The sequence below is a fragment of the Anomalospiza imberbis genome, chromosome 3, assembly GCF_031753505.1.
Source record: "Anomalospiza imberbis isolate Cuckoo-Finch-1a 21T00152 chromosome 3, ASM3175350v1, whole genome shotgun sequence".
Lineage (NCBI taxonomy): Eukaryota > Metazoa > Chordata > Aves > Passeriformes > Viduidae > Anomalospiza > Anomalospiza imberbis.
Window position 1 is genome coordinate 96,424,371 of NC_089683.1, and position 22,682 is coordinate 96,447,052.

The 22,682-nt window shown below is 39.1% G+C and overlaps 1 long non-coding RNA gene across 1 annotated transcript; it reads right to left on the reverse strand.

Moving 5' to 3' along the window:
• Positions 1–4,758: 4,758 nt before the first annotated feature.
• On the reverse strand, positions 4,759–17,219 carry LOC137471496 (uncharacterized). The gene is made up of 3 exons (XR_010997659.1): positions 16,725–17,219; positions 12,839–12,939; positions 4,759–9,789 (listed from the first exon to the last, which is right to left on the reverse strand). It is a non-coding gene; the product is annotated as an uncharacterized lncRNA (long non-coding RNA).
• Positions 17,220–22,682: the final 5,463 nt, after the last annotated feature.

Sequence of the window (22,682 nt, forward strand, 5' to 3'; positions counted from 1 at the left end):
TAATTTCTGGGGAGCAAAGAGCTTGTGTTTGCACACCCCTTGAGAGACATGGTGTCTGCAATGCTCTTATTTGTTTTTTCTCCTTTCTTATTTCTTTTTCTCATTGTCCTTCAGCTACAAAATGTTGTTTGGAGAGGTTTTGGGCATTGCTTTCCACAACAACCATTGCTGAGTTAGGACTTACTGCCTGTACAGCAGAAAAATAAACTGGGCTAAGGTTTCTTCAGTTCAGCAGTAATGGAGTGGGATTTCTTTTAATTTAGTTAAATACAGTTGCTTGACAGAATGAAATCTGATCTCTGAGGTAGAGATTAAAACTGGTGGACTGAGTGCAAACTATTTGGGTTTTTTAATTATTCTTCTGGTGAATTATCCTAATTAAATTTGTCAGACAATCATAGGATATACCACTTGTGTAGAAACTGATAATCACTGGCCATTCATCTCCTGTCTAGTAGCTATTATATTCTCTGGATAAAAATCACATTAACTGGAATAGCAGCATTCAAAATATTGAAGGTGATGCACAATCACCTAATTAGCTTTTTCTTAAGCACTTGGAGTAAAAAGGAGTAAGTGGAGAAGTTGTGTATTTTACAGAGCTTTTGGCAAATGATGCTGTTGGTCACACCCAGTGCTGTACATGGACACATTCTGCTGCATGAAGAACCTGGCACAAGATATTGTTTGGAAAGGGGAGGGGAGGGACTACAAGGCAAGGAAAGGCAATGCAATGCAAAGAGCTTTCTAACTTTTTTTCAGTATGTGTTAACAGATAATTGGCCATCTACTGGACAGAATATTACTTCACCATCCTAATAACTTGGCTGCACATAAAAAATCTTTTCATGCTGCAGCTTGGCTCTGAAACATTAACTTTTGTCTTAATAACAGCAATAAAATGAAAGTCAGTCCACAATTAATTCTCTTCACCAGACTTCAGTGACCTAAAATATGTAGCCTCCTTTGGAATTCTGTCAAACTCAGTGGTTTCTGATGGATATTATTTATGCTTCCATGTATGTAAACAGCCACTCATCAAGTTTTTGATAGATATTATTAGGAATTTATATTGTACATGTCTAAGCTTACATTTCAGACCTCTGTGGTCATATTGAAGAAAAGGATTTTTGACTTTATAAACCATCATCTGCAATTTCGTACACCAGCTTTAGTTAGCAAATAGCTTTCTCTGTTTAATTTAATTTTTTTCTGCATAATAGCCAAATGGCTGTTACTGATAGAGATACCAGAAAGCAAGAAGTAAGATCAGATTAAAAATACTGAATGGCTTCATTCTAGTTAAGTTCCTTGATGGAATGATTTTGAAAAACAGACATTTTAAAACTTCCAGTAACACAAAAACTCCACATATATTTGAGAACTGTTTTTTTTCTTTCCCCATGCAGGATGCCAAGAACCATGGCCCGGCCCTCTTGACAGTCCCCTGTTGCTCCTCCTGAGCCTCCAAGCCATATTTGTGGCTCCCATGGAACATGTGCTGTCCCTCTCCCCAGCCTGTCTGCAGGAAGGCAATGAGACAAGGCATAACCGAGCTGCTGCTGCTGCAGCAATCTAGGAATACCAATTGGAGTCAGAAGACTTCTCTGAGCTCCACTAGGAGACCAAAGAAGTGACTGGAGAGACACTTCAGAGGCACTGCAGAGTAAGGGAGGTGTAAGTGTAGCTCTCCATGCATGATGTGGCAGTTCTTCATGCATGCTTTCCCAGGGCACCTGTGTCGTGGTTTAAACCCAGAGAGCAGCTAAGCCCCACACAGCCACTCACTCACACCACTGTGGCAGGGTTGAGGAGAGAACTGAAAGACTGAAACTGAGAAAACTCATGGGTTGAGAGGTTTATATGCTATATGGTATCAATATCCCTTTGGTCAGTTGGGGTCAGCTGTCCTGGTGTCCCCTCCTAGCTTCTTGTGCCCCTCCAGTCTCCTTTCTGGTGGGGTGTTAAGAGGAGCAGCAATGGCCTTGGCTCTGTGTAAACTCTGCTCAGCAGTAACCAAAACATCTCTCTATTACCAACGCTGTTTCCACCACAAATCCAAAACACAGTCCCGTACCTGCTATTATGAAAAAAAATTAACTCTATCCCAGCCAAAACCAGCTCAACCTGCCTTTCACCATAGTCATTCAACCAGACCAGAGAATATGGCTCCAAATGTTTATCAACAGCTGCAAACTGATGAGCCATTTTAGACACAGCTGTCCTGAGCAGTACAGGTTTGCATGCTCACTCAGGAATTTAAACCTTTTGTCACCCATTTATTCACAGAACAATTACTGGGGGAGTGTGGAAGGGAGCAATCTTGAATTCTGGTTTCTGCTCCCCACAATCATGATGTGTAATCAGCTTGTCCGTGAAATGCATCTCGGCCATGGCGTGGGGCTGGAAGTGGGATACCTCCCCGGTGCCCAGGGCCAGCCTTGGGCTCCCTGCTCCCAGAGTTTCTTACTGCTGCCAGCTCCTGCTGGGGCAATGCAGGTGTTGCATTTTAAAACACAAAAAACTCCACATATACTGGAGTGGTGGGGCTGCCCATGGCCTCAGCCCGATACTCCTGTGTGGCAGGATGCTCCCTCTGGCAGCAGCACGAGCTGTCATTGCTGCTGCCTTGTGGGGCCCGGCTCCTGCACATCCTGGCCAAGGCCTCCCAAGGGCAGGGGTCTGCAGGCTCCCAGGATGTGGGCAGTGAGGCCCAAACCTCCTGACTTTCTGTGCCTCTGGCAGCAAGACACCCTGTGGCTCACATCAGGACAGCTCTGAGCACAGGGAGAAGGCAAGCTGCAGTCACCCCCAGCTGATTTAGGTCCACTGCAAAGGCACTTGCTTGGTGCCTGAAACCTTAAGAAAGTGAGGAGTGGGTGTTTTTATTGCATGTCTCCCCAGAGACACTCCGTGTCAGTCCACCTTCTCCTTCTTCCTTAACTCTCCCTTGTTTTCAATTCCTTCCCAGTGACCAGAGAGCCAGCTCCTGGTGTGGTCAGAGCCATGGCAGGAAGGAGAACGACCTTCACGTTCCCAGATACGCCCCTCTCTGTACAGCACAACTGCACTGGCTGGTCATGCTGTTAGATCATGTTGCAAATTCATGTCTAATTTGACCCTGAGGTCTCCTCTAGCATTGCTGCTTTCTAGGATTCTCCCTCCCTTTGGATGTCTGTGTTTCAAATTACGTTTCCCTGGGTGTACTGTGTTACATTTTCCCATGAATGCCATTGTTATTTTCCAGCTCTATATTTTAAATCACACTACTACATTTTAATCACTACTACATTTATTACCTCTATTTTCATTGATGCACTCAGCTCCTCCTGACAGTGAGGACTGTGAAAATAGAATTGTAGTACTATCTGTGGCTTCTTTCATTGCTGTTGCAATTGTCCAGCACCTTTTCTCTCCCTCTGTGCTTCATTGAAAGCATTGAACACACCCAGGAAATATTCTCTATATGACACAAGCTGTCATATTGTACCTTTTCCAGCTTCCATTAGTACCTCTTCAGCATCTCTTGCCTTTAGAGTCAGTTTTTAACCAGTCCATCAGGCCCATTTAAAAATACTAGAAGAAAGAGACCTCAGAAACACCATCTGCCAATACTTCAATGAACCTTACACTGTGAAAAGTTCCTTATTTTATTAGACTAAATCTATACTGATTTTAGGATATTTTGCAAAGAAGATCCCTTGTGGGATGAGCCATCTGGTTTCCACACATTTCCAACTCAGAGGTGATGTCCCCTGAGGCCTGGATGGAGCCTGATGCAGCAATCAGTTGCAGAGACAACAACTAGCTGAACCTTACCAGGACTGGACACCAGTTTTAGTGAAGTTAAACTCTAGATTACTGCTGGATTAGTTGGCAATTGCTTTTTCTGCAGCTTATTTAACATTAGGCTTTCTTTCAGTTTTCATTACAGTTTTGATTTAATATTTATATTTCAGTAGGAATCTAAGTTAAGAAAACTTTTTTTCTTTAGAAAGAAAATACAGAAAACTGTATTTTCTTTACTCTGAGAGACAGTCCTGACATATTTGTAAGCCTTTAGGGTTTTTTTCTGACTAATTAGAAGAGGATCTCAGGCTTCATCTCCCTTGTCTTCTAAAGGATCAAAACGCTGTGCTACTGAAAGTCATGGGCATGGTAGAGTTACTCCTAATAAAGAAATTCAGAACAGATGTAACATTGTATTCTTAAAACAGAGCTATTAAGGCAGCTTTACAGGACAAAACAACAGGGTGGGGAAACCTAAAGTAAATGTAATACATTGTAACAAGTTCTAGACAATTATGTGAGTGTTATACAAGTAGTACTAAAGGGAGGGATAAGAACTGAACTAGTTTTCTGCTGCATGTCCTGTGTGTCCACAGCTCACATCAGCCATTCTAGAACCCCCAGTATTTAGTAGGGTTTTGAATTTGCTGTTTGTGAACAGTTCCAGATCAAACAGGTGTACTCAGGGCAAGCTTCCTCCGAGGTTTCCAGGGCTCTTGAGAGAACTAAAATTGCAAAGAAAATAGATTCACATAATGCATTCATTTCACTGTCTCAAGGTACTTTCAAATTTTATCCCAGTTCTGTTCACAGAATTAGTTCACATGCTCCTTGCTATGCTTTCAGCCAAATGTTTCCATTGAAAATTCAGCATGACAGAAAGTAAATAAAAAGGAATTATTTTGGAAATAAAAGTGCAAACAAAGCCATTGATTTCTCAACATCATATTTTGTGAACAATACCTCCATCATAAAAATATTTTAAAAAGCCACCCTCTCATCAGACGAGTCCCAGGAAGCTACCAGTTACCTCTTGCCCATGGTACTGCTCAGTTCAGTCCTGTTTTAAAGATAAAACCCCGTGCTGGTGGTGGGATGTTGCTGCACTCTTGCTGCTCTAGTCTAGTTTTTCCAACACCCAGCAAAGAGAAAGTATTTCAGTGTTCAAGCTTTCCTCAGTGTTGAACACGACTGGGAAGACCAGCAGTACAATTGGAGCATTGGTGGCAGTATTTATCAGTGTATAATCATTGGAAGACAGGTCCAAGTCTCATAATGCATGAAGGCATCAGAGGGCACTGGTTTTGCTTTTCCCAAGAGTCAAATGCTTTGTTCCTAAAGCAAACAGGAAAAAAAAAAAAAAGAGAAAAGAAAAGAAAAAAAAGAGAACAAATCCCATGATCCCATTCCCACAGGCCAGATTTTATTCTCATTTGCTCTAAAACCAGGAACATCAATAAAGTGGCACCAGTCCGACTGTGCTTAGAATCAAATTTCTAACCTTGTACTTTCAGATAGCTCACAGCATTGAAATACTGCAGTGGTAACATCAGGTTAAATCCTGTCTCACTCAATTTTGCTAGAGTATTTTCCACCACCTTCAGTGGGGCCAGGATTCCACACAGAATATTTTGCTTTCTTTAAGGGAAGAATTTACATTCACTCATCTTAAAGAAAGTAGATCAGCTTGCTGGAAGTACTGCTGAGCACAGAAACACCAACAGGAAACAATTGGCTGTATTAATCCTCACTGTTGGTTTTTGAAGTAAAAGTGCAGAGAGTTTTTTCCACTGACTTTACTTCTCATCTTTGCAACAACCTAGACATGCTTTAAACATAATCTGTGTGCAGAGCAGGGTTAAAATATAAAATATCACAAACCCAAATCCCTATACCAAGAGACCAGGGACTTGGGGAGAGAAACTACTAAACACTTCTTGTCAGTCTAGAAGCTATTCCACAGCTAAACCTGCTCATTTCAGAGATTTATTTTGCTAGAAAGGATTTTAATCTTCACATTTCAGTTCCTCAGAGGAGGCAAAAATCTTCCAAGTGCAGAGTCTGCAGCAGCGGTGAATCAACTATTGTAATATGCTGCCTCTTAAAATACTTCAGGGTAGTCAGGCATTAGGAAGGCTCCTATTTTGTGTGAACTGATCAAATACAGATGTTGCCAAAGAGTTGACCTTATTGACCGTGACTTAACTAGAGATTGAATGGCAGACAGACGGTCAGTAGTAGGGTGAAACCATGTTTTGGCGGTAGGGTGTAAATGTATATACAGTTTACAGGATGTGAATGACACCAAGCAAACATCTGTTCTATTGATAAATACTTGTTTTACTTCCAAAAATTTTTATCCCAGGGAAATGGTATGTGTGTACATATGTATGTGTATAACACATTCTGCCCAATGTTGTTGTCTTGTGTGCATGTTGTGGTCCTGGAAAATTCTTGAAATAGAAAAATATTAAAAATTGTATTAACTTTTCTTTCTTCCTGTAATATCAGATTTCATATAAAACTCATCAGCTGAGCTGAGTATTAGTCCTGATCAATGGCAGGAAACCAGGGGATCAAATGTTAATAAATCAGAAACAGATACCTCCACTTGAGCAGAGATATATCACCAACCTGAAAAACAGGGCAGATTATTTGACAAATTTTGATTGCATATACCTAAAGAAAAAAAAAAAACATCTTTTCATATTACTCCTTGGAAACTGAAACAAAGGACAAATGTGGAGAAAAAGTAACCTAACAAGGTAATGAACATAGAACATGAAGTAAAAGAGTGCTAAAAACACCTTTGTTTTCTTTTGGATTGACATAATAAAAAAAGATTAAATGAAAAGGCTTTTGCTAATACAAAACCAACATATTTAGGTTTGCAAATTAGCTCTGTCCTACTGCTAAGTGCTACTCTGGTGAGGCTCGTGAAGTAACAGAGTAGGCCTGGTTTAGTGTGTTGTTACCTTTGCTTAAGAGCTAAATAGTAACATCCCAATTATAACAAAAATGTACACCAGGTCTGAAGTGCTCAGAGAGACACAGTGCTTTCAGTATCTTGGAAACTTGTAAAGGCACAAAGACCAGCTTTAACTTTATTATTTTTAAGGCGTGATGCTTAACTCTTTTAGCTCAAAGTTCCTTATATTAATTTCAGACAAGCACCCTTGGAGTGTGGTCTTCTCTTCAAATTGAAACTATTTGCTCCTGTGCATAGCCTACTAAATTTAATTAGAAAATCCTGGTAGGCCAGCAGGACAAAATTTCCCTTCCTTCCTATTTTCCCCTTCCACAATATATCACCTAGAGTAATTAGGACCAGTGAGGGATCATCTTCACTGGATTAACCTTAACTAAATTGTATGCATTCAACATGTGCTCTTTTGATTAACTTGAGCCTGGACTGCTGCCTGTGGTACACCCACCTTGTAATTCTACACACTTAATTAATTTCAGATGAACGGCAAAAAAGGATAAGCTGAATTCTCCAATTAATAAACTCATATTAGTTAATGTATTTTAGCTTAACTTTTAATTTTCTTCCTGTGTAGGGATAGGAAAAACAGAAAACAGGAGAGGAGTGGAAGGGAACAAGCTTTGCCAACAAGCTTGTAATGACTTTTCAGGGCCTGATCCTGCTGCAGTCTAAGCAGATAACTTTCCCCCGACAAGGAGAGGAATTTTGGCGAAAGGATCAGTCCTTACATTTAAAGTATAAAACGCAATAGGCAGGAACAGGATTTTTTTCTCTTTCAAAATGATAAATAAGCATTACTTAAAACCTCCTCACCTTAACTCAGTTTTCCATATGGTTTCGCTCATGCGTGGGTTTTCCTCCTTATTAAAAAAAAATACTATAAATGTCACTGGCTATGGGCCCAATCCTCCAGGCCTTAGTCTTACAGGCTAAGGCTATTTTTCTCTTCCCTACTGTCACGGGGAGCTGCCTAACAGCCCCATCCTAGATGCATTTTCCCAGATAAGTAGCTTTGCTTTTGAATGCAGCCCTTGTGAATTCAATAGCATTTATCAGAGGAATTAAATTACTCATGTATAAAAATATTTACAGGAATAGATCCTAAAAATGTTACTGGAAACACAAAGAAACATCCAAAGAAAGATGAGAGGGAAAGACTTCTTCTTAGTTCTTTTTAAACTGGCTTTTGAACTGAATTAATTCAGTTGCTAATTATTAAGCAAGGCTCTTAATCTTCTCTGAGCAAATTGCAGTGAATACTCAGTTTCTTCTTTTTCATGTGTAGCTCTGCTGAAATTTCTCTCCAACACTGAAATGTGTGGTTTCAGTAAAATTGATAGGGTAAAAGTGAAATCTGCATGAAAATATTTTGCTGAAATGAAGTTTGGCTGTTCAGTGTCTTACAGGATTGAATATTGAGTGAGAGCAAAATCTAGTTCACAGAAAACAAGAAATATACAGTCAGATATGGTTTTCAATTAATTCTCTCCCTGTAAAATCATTCACTGTTTTTCCTCTCCAGAAATCAATATTCTAACAAATGCTGCCAGAAAAATACAACAAATATTAGCTATATAATTCTATGGAAGATATTTCTAAGTTAGATAGAACCAAGCTGTTTGTGCATGATTTATATTGACTGCCAGTACTTGGTTTTTCTACTAATAAGAATAATGACAAAGCAACAAGATGGCCTAGCAAGACTTTTGTTTCCTAATTATTATTTGATTACTTCAACAAGTCATCAAGTAGTATTTTAACATTTGTCTACTATGAAGAGATAGTAAATTATTTGCTGATTATTTGATCGATAATCTTTCAAAAATCATGAGAAATTTATTAGGTAGGAGCATTATATAAAATTTTTCAAACATCTAAATAGTTAATGAGCCTTTTTCTCTTTGCAAAAGGTGCTTTGACACCTTAACCACTTCTGTAATCTCCCAGTTATTGTGGATACTTTTGACAGTTTTACCTCCCACCTGTAAATATTTAAAGAGAAATCAGACAGAACAGTTTGAATAGCAACATGCCTTATGAAAAGGGAGGAAGATAGAGAGTTTTAAAGTAAAGTTGTCAGTATTTTGGGTCATTTTAAAACCAAGGAACATATGAAATTCCTACCAAATTTCTTTGGATTAAATTAATTGAAAGAAAAAAAAATTAAAGAAAAAAAAGGCTTACATTTTAAAGTCTCTGTTTGCAAACACTTGTGAAGATTCAAAGAATGCTCGTGATATAGAAAAAAGCAACTGAGAGGGCAGAAAAGAAAGGGTTGTTTAATACTGACTTACCTTGTAGCCAGTCGGTGTGCGAGATCTTCTGGCTGAATACATTGTTTTTATTAGTGTCAGGTACTTGATTTAAAGTGAGACCTCGTCACCTTCCAGAGAGATATTTTTCCTGGAGTATATGCATGTATCTATTTATCTATTGAGTGTGAGTGTGTATATACACACACCTAGCAGTAGGCCTGGTTAGTGTCGGCTTGACTGAGAAAGGATGTTAGTAATTACTATTTCTCTAAACACTACTTTAGCATAGTTTAGTGTATCAGCTGGCTTCTGCTGCCAGAGTACCCGTGCTGCCTACTGGAAGTGGCTGTAAAGCCAAAAGCCACAGTAAGAGCCGTTTCCATCTCTAAGGAATTCAGTGGATTTGCTGTTGGTTCCTGAGAATGGGAATGTGCTTAGCTGTGTTTCAGGGTGTCCGTGGGGACATTGGGGACCATCTTTGGGCAGTGTTGCGTGAGAAAGCCAGGACTGCTGTAGGACACAGGCTGGTTGCTGGACTGGTGTGTGCCAGAGAGGAGAGACTGGAATTTTACCCACACCGCTTATGCCCACTGAGCCAGAGCAGTTGGCCACAGAGGAGAAATTAAGCTTTAGCTGATTTTGAAAACAGCAGCTCTGTAGGACCTGGAACTTTCCCCACACCTGCACAGGGATGCTTTTGCAATGGACTTTCTCTGGTTCCCCATTCTCTCCTTGTGAATTTGTTTTCCAAGGGTCACCCTGAAACAATGAACACAAGCTGAGAACTGTTAATCTAGCAACTGATGCTGTAAACACTTACACAGCTATTTTTCCCTTTTGCAGGCAACATTTCTACTGTTTTACAAACACATCAAGTGAAGTTCTCTTGAATTGACACTAAGACAGAAAACAGCCTGTGTGCAGTCCATATTAAGAAGAGCTTCTGGTATTACATTTATGAACCCAGTAAATCAAGAGCATTAAGGAAAAATAGGACATTGCTCTTTCGTGCAGTGTCTGCAACACAGAAATTTTCTCATGCAACACTAACTGAGAAAAAAAAAAGTCAATTTTCCCCTCATATTTATTATTTTATAGTTAGATCACTTCTGAATCTCTCTTACCTCTGAAGAATTTTTTTTTCTGTTTGAAAAAACAGGTCTGAGGTTTTTGTTTTGTTTTGAGTTGTGGGGTTTTTTTCTAATGTTTATATGGTCTCTATAGTAACTTTCCCATGAAAAGGTAAAGCTTGCCTGGTGAGGTGTTACACAACACTCTCCTTTCCCATGTTCTCTATGTGTGTTGATTTTCTAAAACAGCTCTTGAAACTCTCCTTTATGTGCTTGAGAGGCTTCCATAGTTTATCACCAGCTGGAATGTTATTAATGTTTAATTTTTACCTTGAAGTATTCGGACATCAAATAATTAATCTCTATTGTTCAGTTTTGACTACAGTATTATTAAACAGTCTATTAAGTAAAAAAGAGACCAAGGGAATGTATAAAAAGGCACAGTATTATTCTGATGACAGCTTCCTGGTGGTCCATCATATATAAAACCAGCTATTAGGAATATGTTTCAAAATGGCACTGTAACACATATTTCATAGTTGCTAAATTTAATTGTATAAATAGTTACTGACTGTATTTGGACAGTTTTAAAAAAGCAAATGTGTAATATATCACCCCACGAAAAACATTCATGGAACATCCTCAACAACCACAGCTAGGAGACAACCTTCATTTTTTGTCAATAGATCCACAGCAATTAGCTCTGATATTGAGCAAAATTAGAACTTGATCCTTCAAGCATTTATACAGATGAGTAGTCCCACAGGGACCAATCAATATCCACTGTAGTCATGGAAATATTTGCATGCATATGGTCAATCACAAGTATACATTTTTCAAGAATAAGGTGTTTTTTCTAACAGTGAGCCATTTTTAGGGTTCAGTCCTTCTTTCTCTAAATTTTGGTAGTAAACCCATGTTAGTCAGTATAGGCTTTTGGGCAAATGCAAGATAAATTCTGAAAACAGTAAACATATTTTTCCTTTTAGTGCAGTGACTGCTCTTAATATTAAACCCTCTACTTCACATGAATAACCAGCCAGCAGGGTGATACAGAACACAGGATAACTCAGGCATAAAGTGATTTTTTTGCAGCCTACATGGTTCTTTCAGTTTTGACATGTACTCTGCATACTTTCAGTTGTTTTCTTAAAAGTGAAGGTAATGCCTTGGCTAGGTGCAGAGTATTCTTGCACTGGCAAAAGCCAGTGAAATGCAGTGCCTTTTGCAGCAGACATTTCTAAGCTGTAATACAGTTGGTATTATTTATTGAATGACTTCCACCAAAGGTAGAATAAAGATAAAGCTACTGCTTTCAATTATGCAATCAAGAATGTAAAAAAGCAAAGTTCTAGATCTCATATGGAAATAATTATATTTGATAAACTGTGTCAAACAACAATAGTGTTTGTGCTAATCACATTTTAGAAGGCTGTTATTGTAGTTGACTTTGCTGCAAAATGGAAAACAGTGAATTATAAATTCTGCTGACCTGTCCCAAACTGTCCTGCTTAATCAACTCAGTTCTAAATCTTTGCTGGCTTAGACAGTAATCCAATATGCTAGTTCCACCAGATTCTCTGCCATCACTATTCAAGAAATCAATATTGAAGCTAAATAAGACTCCTACTAAGGACTCTGCAGTAATGACACCCTGATACCCACCCTGCTATCAAACATTGCAGCTTGCTTTAAATTCATCTTTTGCATTCACCATTGTAAAGATCAAAGCTCCAGCTTTTGGGCCAAGGACTTTTAAGAGACTCCCTCTTCACAGATGTTTCAACTCTCTGCGGCAGGTAGGGGCTGAGAACTTCCAGCTCTGGATGCTATTGAGAACAGAGCAATCTGAAAATATGTTTTGGTCACATCACCACACCAGCTGAGATGTCTCCCCTGCCTCCTTCCCCTTGGAGGCTGCTCTCCCTGGCTCTGCCCTCTTCCACTGGGGATCCCTAACCCTGCCTACTTAACCAAAAGAGAGCCCCATCCTGCCCACCTGCCCTTCCTGGCTCCACGCAGGTCATCCTGTGCCGTTACCAGCTCCAGAGCAGTAGGCACTGCCATCTCCCCTGCCCTTGCAGGGACAGGCAGCACGTGTACAAGTACCGTGAATAGTTAGTGTGGAGTGGGCTCCACAAATATCACCAATAATCTCTAAATCAGGCAGCACAGAGAACAGTCTGACTACAAAGCCAGCAAGGAACAAACGTGTTTGAATATCAGTAGGAAATCTGCTGTATAATTGCTCACGGATATTGAAAGCTAGTGAATTAATCAACATGAATCTACTACTAAGCAAGAAGTAGGAATCAGATGATCTTCATAAATTACAAGAGGAGGTTTCTCTCTCTCATTGCTTCTCCTTGAATGACTGTTTGAGACAGCATGAAACTCTTTGTCTGTTATCCTAATTAGATCCTCTAATCTTATAAAAGATACTACTTCTGAGAGAAAACCATGTGTATAAAATAAAACCATGCATTTTTGTCCAGTACAGATAATCACCAAAATGGTTATACCTTTGTAAATTAATTTAAAACATTCATGGAAGATTAAAGCTAGAAGATATTAGTAGTTCAAGATACCAGAATATCACAAATTTTCAGTTTGCTATTTTAGAAAAAAAAAGTCTTAACAATGATTTTAACTCACTTTCTTATTTTCCAGAAGTTTGGGTTTTGTTTTTTTCCATTACAATTTCCTATAAACAGATATATTATAAGTAACATACTTACACTTCAGGAATGTCTTCATTTTTATCCTGGCATTCACATCTGTCCCTGTTTAATGCTCTGCTGGTGGTCTGGCTCCATGGTATGCCCACTGCAATGTTCATCTTAAACAATATTTACATTGATTAGGGACCCCAGTGCACTAGAGGCACTTACTAGGAAATGAACACAATACCCTGGGATAACAGCGAACATCTAACTGTTTTATTTTTGAACTTTTTTTGGAATGTATTGTTTAAATGCATAAACACTGTCAAAATGGAAAGGTGGTGGCAAAGGACACTGTGTGAATGTATAATACAAAAATCTGTGTGGAAAATGTGCAGTTGATAAACATGTAAGGAATGGACACAGTGATATATTTTTATTCACGTTATAATAGTATGTGTTGCAAATCAGAACATTTTCTTCTGTGTGTATGCCCAGTAAAACTCTTTCCTGACACCAAAATCTTATAGGCTAAGTAACATAAAACTGGAGTAGGAAAACATATTTGTAGAAAACCCCCAACAATCCTAAGGCAGGATTCAATATAACATGTTAGTGGCAAAACCAAAGTTGAAACCTACATTTTGTTCTGAATGTGAAGAGTACCGTAGGGATATAAAAGTCTTTTCAGATTGAGGGCCTGAGCTGCTAAATTTGGAATATTCGAGCTGAGTGGTACTATGGAACACCATGACATAACTCTTGTGAAAGCAGGCTGAAACGATCAGAGGGTAGCTTGGGAAAATTGATTAGCACGTTTAGTATGGGATCCCAGACCTTCAATTGGGATGATATTCATTAGGTCACTGAAGAATAGGGACCACAATCCTAGTGAGGAACAACTGCATAAACTAAGAGGATGCTTGAACAATTGCTATTTTTGGTCTCCCAAAAATCTAGAATTTTCATATGTGCCAACAGAAAAAATTAAATGTTACTGTGCAGGAGCATTGTTTAGGTGTTCAGACACACTTGGAACAGAAGCAGAGTAACGATCTCCAAGGAGTCAGGGAGAAGGGATGTCAGATAAGGGGGTGTTTGAAGCTCTGAACTGATCAGTAGGTTTTCTCTCCTCTACCTTCAGACTCTTGTGTCTCCAGTTGCATCCTGCAAGGAGAAAGTAATTTGGGGGAGAGAATGACAAGGATCATATATGTCTTTTTCCCGTTCCAAGTTGCCGAGGGGCTTCATGTGCATACTGAACAGGCCAGTCCTGAGAGCAGCCACTTCTCTGGGACCTCCCAGGCAAGAACACTGTGTGATCTGAGAGCAAAGGCTGAAGCCACAAAGTCCAAGTCCCTCACTCCAATCTGAGCTCAAGGAGAGCATGTGTCCCCAGTGTCCCATGCCACAGATGTCAGAGAGCTCCAGTAACTTTAAAGTGGACACAGAACAAGGAGCTGATCCATCACTGTAGTCGGGGTATCATATATGAGAGATGCTGTTGATATCTAAAAAGCAAAGTCTATCTTCCTCTGGATCAGAATAGCAGTTTCTGTCTTACTATGAAAAGTTGCTGGAGCAGTTGATGTTCCACAGAATTTTATACCCATTAAGAGAGACAGTCTCTTTCCAGTTTTCTCCTTGGTTCAGAAAGGGTTTGAGGTGATCAGAAAATTCTTAGCTGAGAACCACAATAGTAGGAAACAAACAGTCCTTTTTTAAGACAGCTTTCAAATTTGTTTTAAGCATACAAACTATTTGTGTATGTGCTTATACCTGTTAAAATCTGCACAAAAGCTAATCAATATATAACTAACTTAACAAATCTCTTGTGCTGATTTATTAGCTGAAGAGTAACAAGCATTCTGCTGCTCTTTACTAAAATATTGTTGATGATGATGGCGAGGGAGATAATCTATTTTCAGCAAAAGATGGAAAAGCATCCCCCTGAAAAATATCCTTTTGAATTAAATTATGCTCTTGTATTTTTTAATCCCTGAACCCTGTACATAGCACATGAATGATCCCAAAAACTTGGGGATGGGAAAGAGCAGTCATTAAATGCTAGGAACCAAAAGAAAGTTTACAGGCAAAAAATGCCACTTTACTGCAGCATATGAGTAAAAAAAAAAAATCTATCTGAAAAGGTGATTGATTCTGACATATGTGAAGTAGGTATAAGCAAATCAAAAGTGATCCTCTAAACCTTGTTTTGCAACATGTGTAAAATAATGCAAGCTATATATTTAAATGCAACCCAAATTAAATATGGTTGTATTCAATCTGTCTGTGAAATGAGATCTACTGCTACTTTTTTATGTCACAAAACTTCCCTAGGACTGTTTTATGAACTCCTTCTAGTTTATTTTTTAATATTAAAAGATGGAAAAAGGCCTCTTTCTGTTTCACTGTTCTCTACCAGTGAGTCATGGGTCCCTTGCTGCTCTGAGAGGAAAGTTGTTTTAGTAATTCTGGAAATAATCTTACTGCTGAGTCAGCATCACAACAGAAAATGACAAGTTTCAAATTAAGAAACACATTAGAAATAAGAAGTAATGGTGTACTGTCAGCCTCCCTCATTAGAATTGGCTGGCGTGTCAGGAGCTGATTTAGCAATTTCCATATGTATTGGACATGAGAATGGTATATAGGCAGGACAAAAAATCAGGTTCATTTAATGGGAAATAAGATAAAAGAAACCGAGGTAAAATGTAGGGTAAAGATGGTAGCGGTCCTAAATATTTTACTGACCCTGGCACTCCACCCTGAAATGCTTAAATGCATCCCTAAAGTAGATCAATATGAAGAGATTTTTGCTTTCGGCTTTCTCTGCTAGGGGTTTTCAAAACAATTTTAATAGCATTTCTAAGTCAGTGTATACTTACAAATAAACCACTGGGATTTTGCTACTTTGTTTATCTGGGATTCTAGATTTTACGGAGCAAATAATTGGAAACAAAACATTTCCCAGCAATCAGTCTATTCTTTCTGATTTACTAAACATGTCCATATGTAGTTATTGCTTGTATTTGGAAGATTGGTAGCAGTTTTAGAGGAGAAATATGCTTCAACTGCAAATTCAAGTAGTCATTTGGCCATTATATGGGGGAGCCTTTGCAGATTTTTTTGGTAAAGGGAACTCAGGACTTTAATGCTACTTATACCTTAATATTGAACAACGTTTTAAATGGCATCATTTTTGTCTGTTAGACTAATACAATCAATTTTTCAAACAGTACCCAATACCTTGCTGTGGAGGAGAAAACTGCTGTGTCCTTCCCCTCTGCACCTTTGGACCTGATTCTGCCCTGTCAATTGTCCACAGATTACCTCTGCAGCCACCACTGCGACAGCACTAATCCTTTGTGTTCTCTGAAATCTGAAAGAGTTTTGCTAATGACTTGTTTTGACAAGATTCAAAGGCTAGTGAAACAAATATGAATCCTAAGACTGATTTCAATTTAATCTGAATTTCAGTAATAAAAAAAATTTAAAAGCAGTCTCTGATAGGCAGAATTTCTTAAAATATTGCAGTTTTCTGATTATAATTGGTGTTTCAGCACAGTGAAACGCTCCATATTTGCATGAAGTCCCTCCTGAATGTACAGAAGCTCGTGACTGGAATCTTTCACTGTTTTTATTTGTTTCTTTTCTGTCTTTAAATACCTCACTGAAAAGCAGACCTGAGGCTTACTGAAGTCTTCTAAAAATACATAAATATTTTCCACTAGCAATAACATGGTACTAAATATTGAAATGACTTTACATTTAAAGTGCCACTGTGCCTTAAGCTATAAAATTTTTGCAGAGGAGGAGAAAATATTAGTACTAAATAATATGCTTGCTAAATAATTTTACTCAAAGAGTATTTAAAACTATAGCTAAAAACTCAACATTAATATTCCCCGGGACTTTTTACTAACAAGTGTCACTATGAAAGATAATGAAAAAAACTTACTGTAAAACCTCTGAATCCTTTTTGTTCTCTTTCCTTCTCTCTTGCTGTAGCATGAATATGTGCTGAAAAGTCAGAATTGTGCAGAAGAAAAATATTCCAAGACACTGTAAAAGTGCCTTTCCCTTTCTCTCAGCCCAAGGGAACACTGACTATTTCAATAATCGGTGCGAACTCTTTGGTTATGATTTCTGTTTCCTTTCTCTGTTTCTCCCTCCCTCTCAATTTTTTTCCACCATCGTATGAGTGTTTTCTCAATAAAGGAAGTAGAAGAGCTGTGTGACAGCGTTTATTGAAAGAAAATACAAAATGTGTATTAAAATGAGAGGCAGTTTAAAAAGAAAATATGAGGCGGGAATTGCAGTCTTAAGAGAAGGGTGGAAAGATGGTAAATCCTACAGGAGAGCAAATTGTAAATACTGAGCTTTTGCTCAGCATGAAAAGCAGCACCTATAGAGAACAAATTCCATGCATTTTACCTTCATCCCAGCTTCACTGGGGATCAGTGCTCCAACTGGAATAACTGTGAATTATCATCACTGTAATGGAATCCCGCAATTTACCAAAAGGAGCAGGAAAAATGGACTTTCGCTAGAACTTTCATACTTTTCACTCAACCTTCACTAGTCAGACATATGGACTATGTTAGCACTTCGGGTTACTGGCCCAAAGTCAACATTGAAAATTAATTTCCCAGAAATACAGAAATTGCCATTTTTCACACCTTAGGTAAGGAAGGCCAAAACAAGTAAAGCAAAAACTACTTAAATGCTAGTTTTGAATCAGTTGATTTCCTCTGAAATAGTGGCTATACCAGGATGACAGAAATTTTTGTATACAAAGGCATGTGACCCATTGCAAACCTGGTTATAATTATGGATTTCAAAACAGTATCTAATAAGCCGAGACCCAGACAGCAGTGCACAGCAGTGGAACACGTCCAGTATTCATTAAAGATGTCCAATCTAGAAGTCCAGGGTTTAAAGACAGTTTTCAGACACAATTTTCCCACTTGTCTCAGGAATAAGGTAGAATAGCAAAAACAGAGGTAATAAAACGTGGTCAACCTCAATGACTTGGCATGCATTCTTGGCAATAGCAAAATAGAGAGACCACAGCTTAGCTCCAAGAGTGAACTTGCAACACCCTGAATTTTGCATCCTTTTTTTTCCTGTAGCTGTTTTTGTTGGACCAAAAAAATAATCCATTTGCCCGTATTTTCAAAGATGACACACCAAAACCTCATCTACCATAAAAATACACTTAAATGCACCACTGTCTCTGGGAAATAGCACATTTTTCTCTGGGAATTATTTCGATTCACCAATTATCACAAAAACTGGAAAGATATATTGATATCCAGTAAAGATGGGAGAAGAATTATGGCATGGAAGGATAAAATCATAATCCTTTACTTGGCTTTTCTATTATGGGTTTTGGGCCCATATGAGAACACCTCTGGCTAGGTTGCCTACAGTCTCTGAACCTGTAAACTCTGGATTCAAAATAAGGCTCTTGGAGGTAAAAGGTGAAGCCCATTAGTGAATAGACAGAGCAGACTTGTAAAATTCCATATCTGCTATTGCCACAAAGGGGGAACATGTCCCAGTGCCGGAGTGGGAAATATCCGGATTAACTATCCGGCCTATGGTTGCCAAAATGAGAACCAAAAGTGCAGTGTGTGAGTACATCCATACATAATCATCCAGATGAGCTTTTACCTTTGGGTTTCATATTTGTAATAACTTGCCCAAATGTCAGTATAATTTACAGTAATGAAGCCATGTGCATTTGCTATTACATAGTCTTTCAAAAAAAAAAAGAATGCATCTTGGACACATGACAATGGTAAACATTACCTCCAAATGGTGCTTATTCTTAGGAAAAAACCCTCTTGTTTTAACAGACAGGCATTTTCTGATGAAAGGGTCTTTTGCAGATGTACCTCTCATTGAAAAGTACCCCATTTGGTGCCTGTGAAAAAGCCAAGGCTGACTGTTTAGGAGACTGATGTCCCTCTATTACAAATCCATACTGCAAAAAATACTATGGAGGTTGTGACTTTAAAAGAACGAATTTCATTGTTTGGCTTCAGCACAGTGTGAGAGGGATGCAGAGGGTGAATTCTCTGGATCATATACCAAAATAAACATTTCAAACCTAATATACACACACAGAGAATTGTTAAAGTGTAACATTCCCTAACATAATATAAATTTTGGTACAACTTAATCTGTTAGAAAGGAAAAAAGTAATCACCATGCTTATAATATGTAATCTCTTAAATTGATTGGAAATATTTCTCCGGACTGAGAAATTTCTGGCTTCTGAAGGTGCACAGATAATCTGTACCATTCTGAACCATGCCCAGAACCAGGACTGTAGGTCAATATATACCAGTCCTGTGACATGATGGTCTTACTCTTATTCTTGAAGACCAGGGGCCTTTTCCAGTCAAGCATAGCACAGGATTGAGAGCAAAGACCATGATGATGTGTAGGTGCTGAGAGAACCAGTCAGCACATTGAGAGGTCAGATTGCAATGCCCTGCAACCAGCACAGCAGGGTGCAACACAGTAAAAATTAGATTCACCACCCAAAGGAAAAAAAAATAAAAGTTGTGACTCACTTTCACTGACGTTTAGACATGTCAAGGAACTAAAGCCATTTGGGTCCTCACTAAGCTACCATGGCAGTATCTTGAAATTTTCCCTCAAAAACTCATCAGAATTTTAGCCATGTCTCTGGAGCAAAGCATGAAATTTGTTAAAGTAAATAGCTTCCTGTTTCCCTCTGCTTCACAACAGCTTCCTTCTTCTTGTGCTGGAGTCCTGGGGACCCAGGGACAACTGGGGCCGCCTGCCTCCCGCTGCGTGCCTGTCCAGCTCTGCCCTTGCATGGCAAAGGTCCATGGGGATTTGCCAATTTGCTCGCTCTGACAAGATGAACATCTCAATTACAAATTCTCACCAAGCAGCTAGAAACCTTTGGGTTTTTTTTTTGTTTCTGGGTGTGTGCTGAAGGAATTTTATGGAAAAAAAGAGAGCGACAGAGAGACGTGAAGGCAGACGAATGCTTGCAGTTATCAGGCAGGGGCTTTGTTGCTGAAATAAGTCCCACTTTTAAAGTTTTAACAGCTAGTGAAGTTTTGCTCAAACTGAAAGAAAAACTCCTGGGTATCTTCCAGAAAATTTGTTTTTGCTGTCCCTTACCCATGAACTCCTGAGCTGATTCTTGTCAGAGGTAGCAGCAGCCTGCCCTTTCTATTCTTCCAGCTCCTCTGGCATCTGTTCCTCTCCCCCACTACTGATATACAAGACTGAACTAGTGCATGAGAAGGCAGGGTGTTTGCTTTCACATAGGAAGAAAAAAAGGACAGAGTCCATCTGGGGTACGAATTTAACCATGGGTTCCTTGTATGACTAAGTGTGACTATGCACCATCCTAATTTCCCCTTGAAAATCTGACACGGATGGAGGCTGTAGAAGACATTCACGCTTGAAGTGAATTTAAGCAACACTGTGCTAAAGGGCAAGGAGTGCTTCATTTCAGAGGGAGGTCAGACTCTCCTGTTATCCCGAGATGTCATAAGGAATAACTAAAAATAACTGCCAGGAGTGGATTCCTCATTTGCTGTGTACCAATTAAGTGGGACTCAGCATGGCTTAGGTCATGTATAGATGGTGGTAAATGTAAACGCAGCCAGGCTCTTGCATCCCCCGCTCCTCAGGAGGCTGAGGAGATGGACAGACCCCTCCAGCTGTGCTGTGCATATGCCTTCCTTCACCCTTCCTGCTACAGATTGATGCTTCCAGTGAGCACTGGTACGGGGGTGGATGGCATCCAGAATGACTCATAACAAAGCGCATATGGCAGGACTAGATGTAGCAATCTAACATCTGTTGCACTGCTTATTATTAACATTTCTCACTTCTCTTGGAGCTAGTAACCAAAACCAATAAATATCATCTTCACAAATCCTACCTGAGGAAATCCCATATCCTCTTGGGTTTTTCACCACTAATTGTGTTCAGTGCAAAAGATGAGAATTATTTTATTCTTAAGGCATTTTAAACAATCCAAAATTCCCTCATTCAGAGATGTTTGAACAAGCTACAATGAATAATAACTTGTATTTTAGTTTATTCATATCCTAAAGATTTAAATTACTCCTATTCCACATCCCAAGATCTGAAGCTTTGTTATTGCTCCACTAAGGTGAAGGGGATGAGGTAAAAACAAATAGGATGAAAAAGCATCTTCCAAAAAAGTCAATAGAGCATCAGCTCATTGTGTAGTCTCCCTTACAGTATGGTAACAACAGCTGTCCCTAACAAAGGAACCGTTCCTGAAGGAAGTAAAAAGAACTCCCCTATTTAATTTTTTTTTCTCAGCTCTTTTTTTTTCAGAGACAAGTGGGACTGCAAGGGCAGACATGTAAAAGTGGAAAATCAGCTGATGAAGCATCATGTCCATTTTGCAAAAAATTCACTGAGTGATGACATGAAATATAGTGGGCAGCCCCTCACAAACAGAGATTAAACCATGTATCAAAATTAACACTGACCATAAAAAGGTATCCAAAGAACAGTATTGTGACTGGATGATCTAAGTTACTCCCTTTCAGCCGAGAGATGGAAATAGTTGCCAACAAAAATGTTAGGATTTGACAAGACTTGGCAAATTGCTGGGATATAAAATCATGTTTTGTGAGTTATAAGGCCTTCCAGGAGATGTGACAAATCCTGAAAAAGGGTGGAAAAGCATGCACAGCCCACAGAAACTTACTCCCTTTTCATGGACCTGCCAAAAGAAAGGAAATATGAAAAAAAAAGTGCACAAGAGACTTCCCAGTGACAGACTTACCATTTCATTTAATAAGCACACTTCATAAAATGTTGAAAAAATTATTGCAATAAAGACTATGCATATTATTATAAACAATGACTAGCTTAGAAAGCAAAAGTGTTAAATTTTTGCCCTGGAGACAGACAAACTATTAATAATGGGATCAAATGTCCTAACCCAAAGAGTCACACCTAAAAAAGAATCCCATTAGTGGTTCTCTCTATTATGTATAATTTTCCTCCTTCTCTATTTCTTAAAAACTGATCATTGTTGATATTCCAAATGCTAATGGTAATGGCAGGAGCCATTGACCACCATTGTCCCAACTCTTCCCAGACTGAATGAAAGCTAGAGGTGTGCAGAGCAGACCTGGAGGAGGAGCAAGAAAATCACTCTCAGGTGTGTGAGGTATTGAATGCTGTCCTTCATCTGATCAGTTGCTGTTCATAACAGGCAGGAGTGGGAAAGTGGGAATCAGTTTTGTGCAGAGCACAGGTGTGTCCAGGGAGAGGAAGCTGCCCTTCGTGGAGCCTGCGAGCCACCTGAAGATTTAAAACACAGCAAACAGGTAGTAACTCTCCCTGACTCCTTGTGCAGGTTACACACTCATGGTTTTAATAGGATTTCATCCCAGTTGGTGGCATAAGCAGAGAAGTGAGCCAGTGACCTGGGCTAACCAAACACCCTCTGCAGAGCTGCCCGAGCAGAAGGGAAAGATGACGTGAGCATTGGGTGAACCCAGAAGCAGTGAGACAGCTCTAAGAAGGGGCTGAATATAAGAAAAACTTTTTGTGGCTGAAATAGCTTCGTAGACTATGGAAAAGCCTCACAACAGAAACAGTGCCCAAGATCCTCACTTTGGAAATTTGAACCTGAAAGCATGGTACTCAGAGCAATTCTGTCATGGCACGGCAAGATGTTGTAGTGGATGTGGCATTAGTTTAGTACCATTTCTAGCAGTTTCCACCATGCTATCCATAATTTCTTTGGGGCTTAAATGCAGTGGAATTTGTCTTAAATAATAAACAAATGTAATGGAACACTTCAAAACTGATCAAGTACAATATTTATTAGCAGAGATTCTACATTTTAAAAGACTTTAAGTAAAATGGA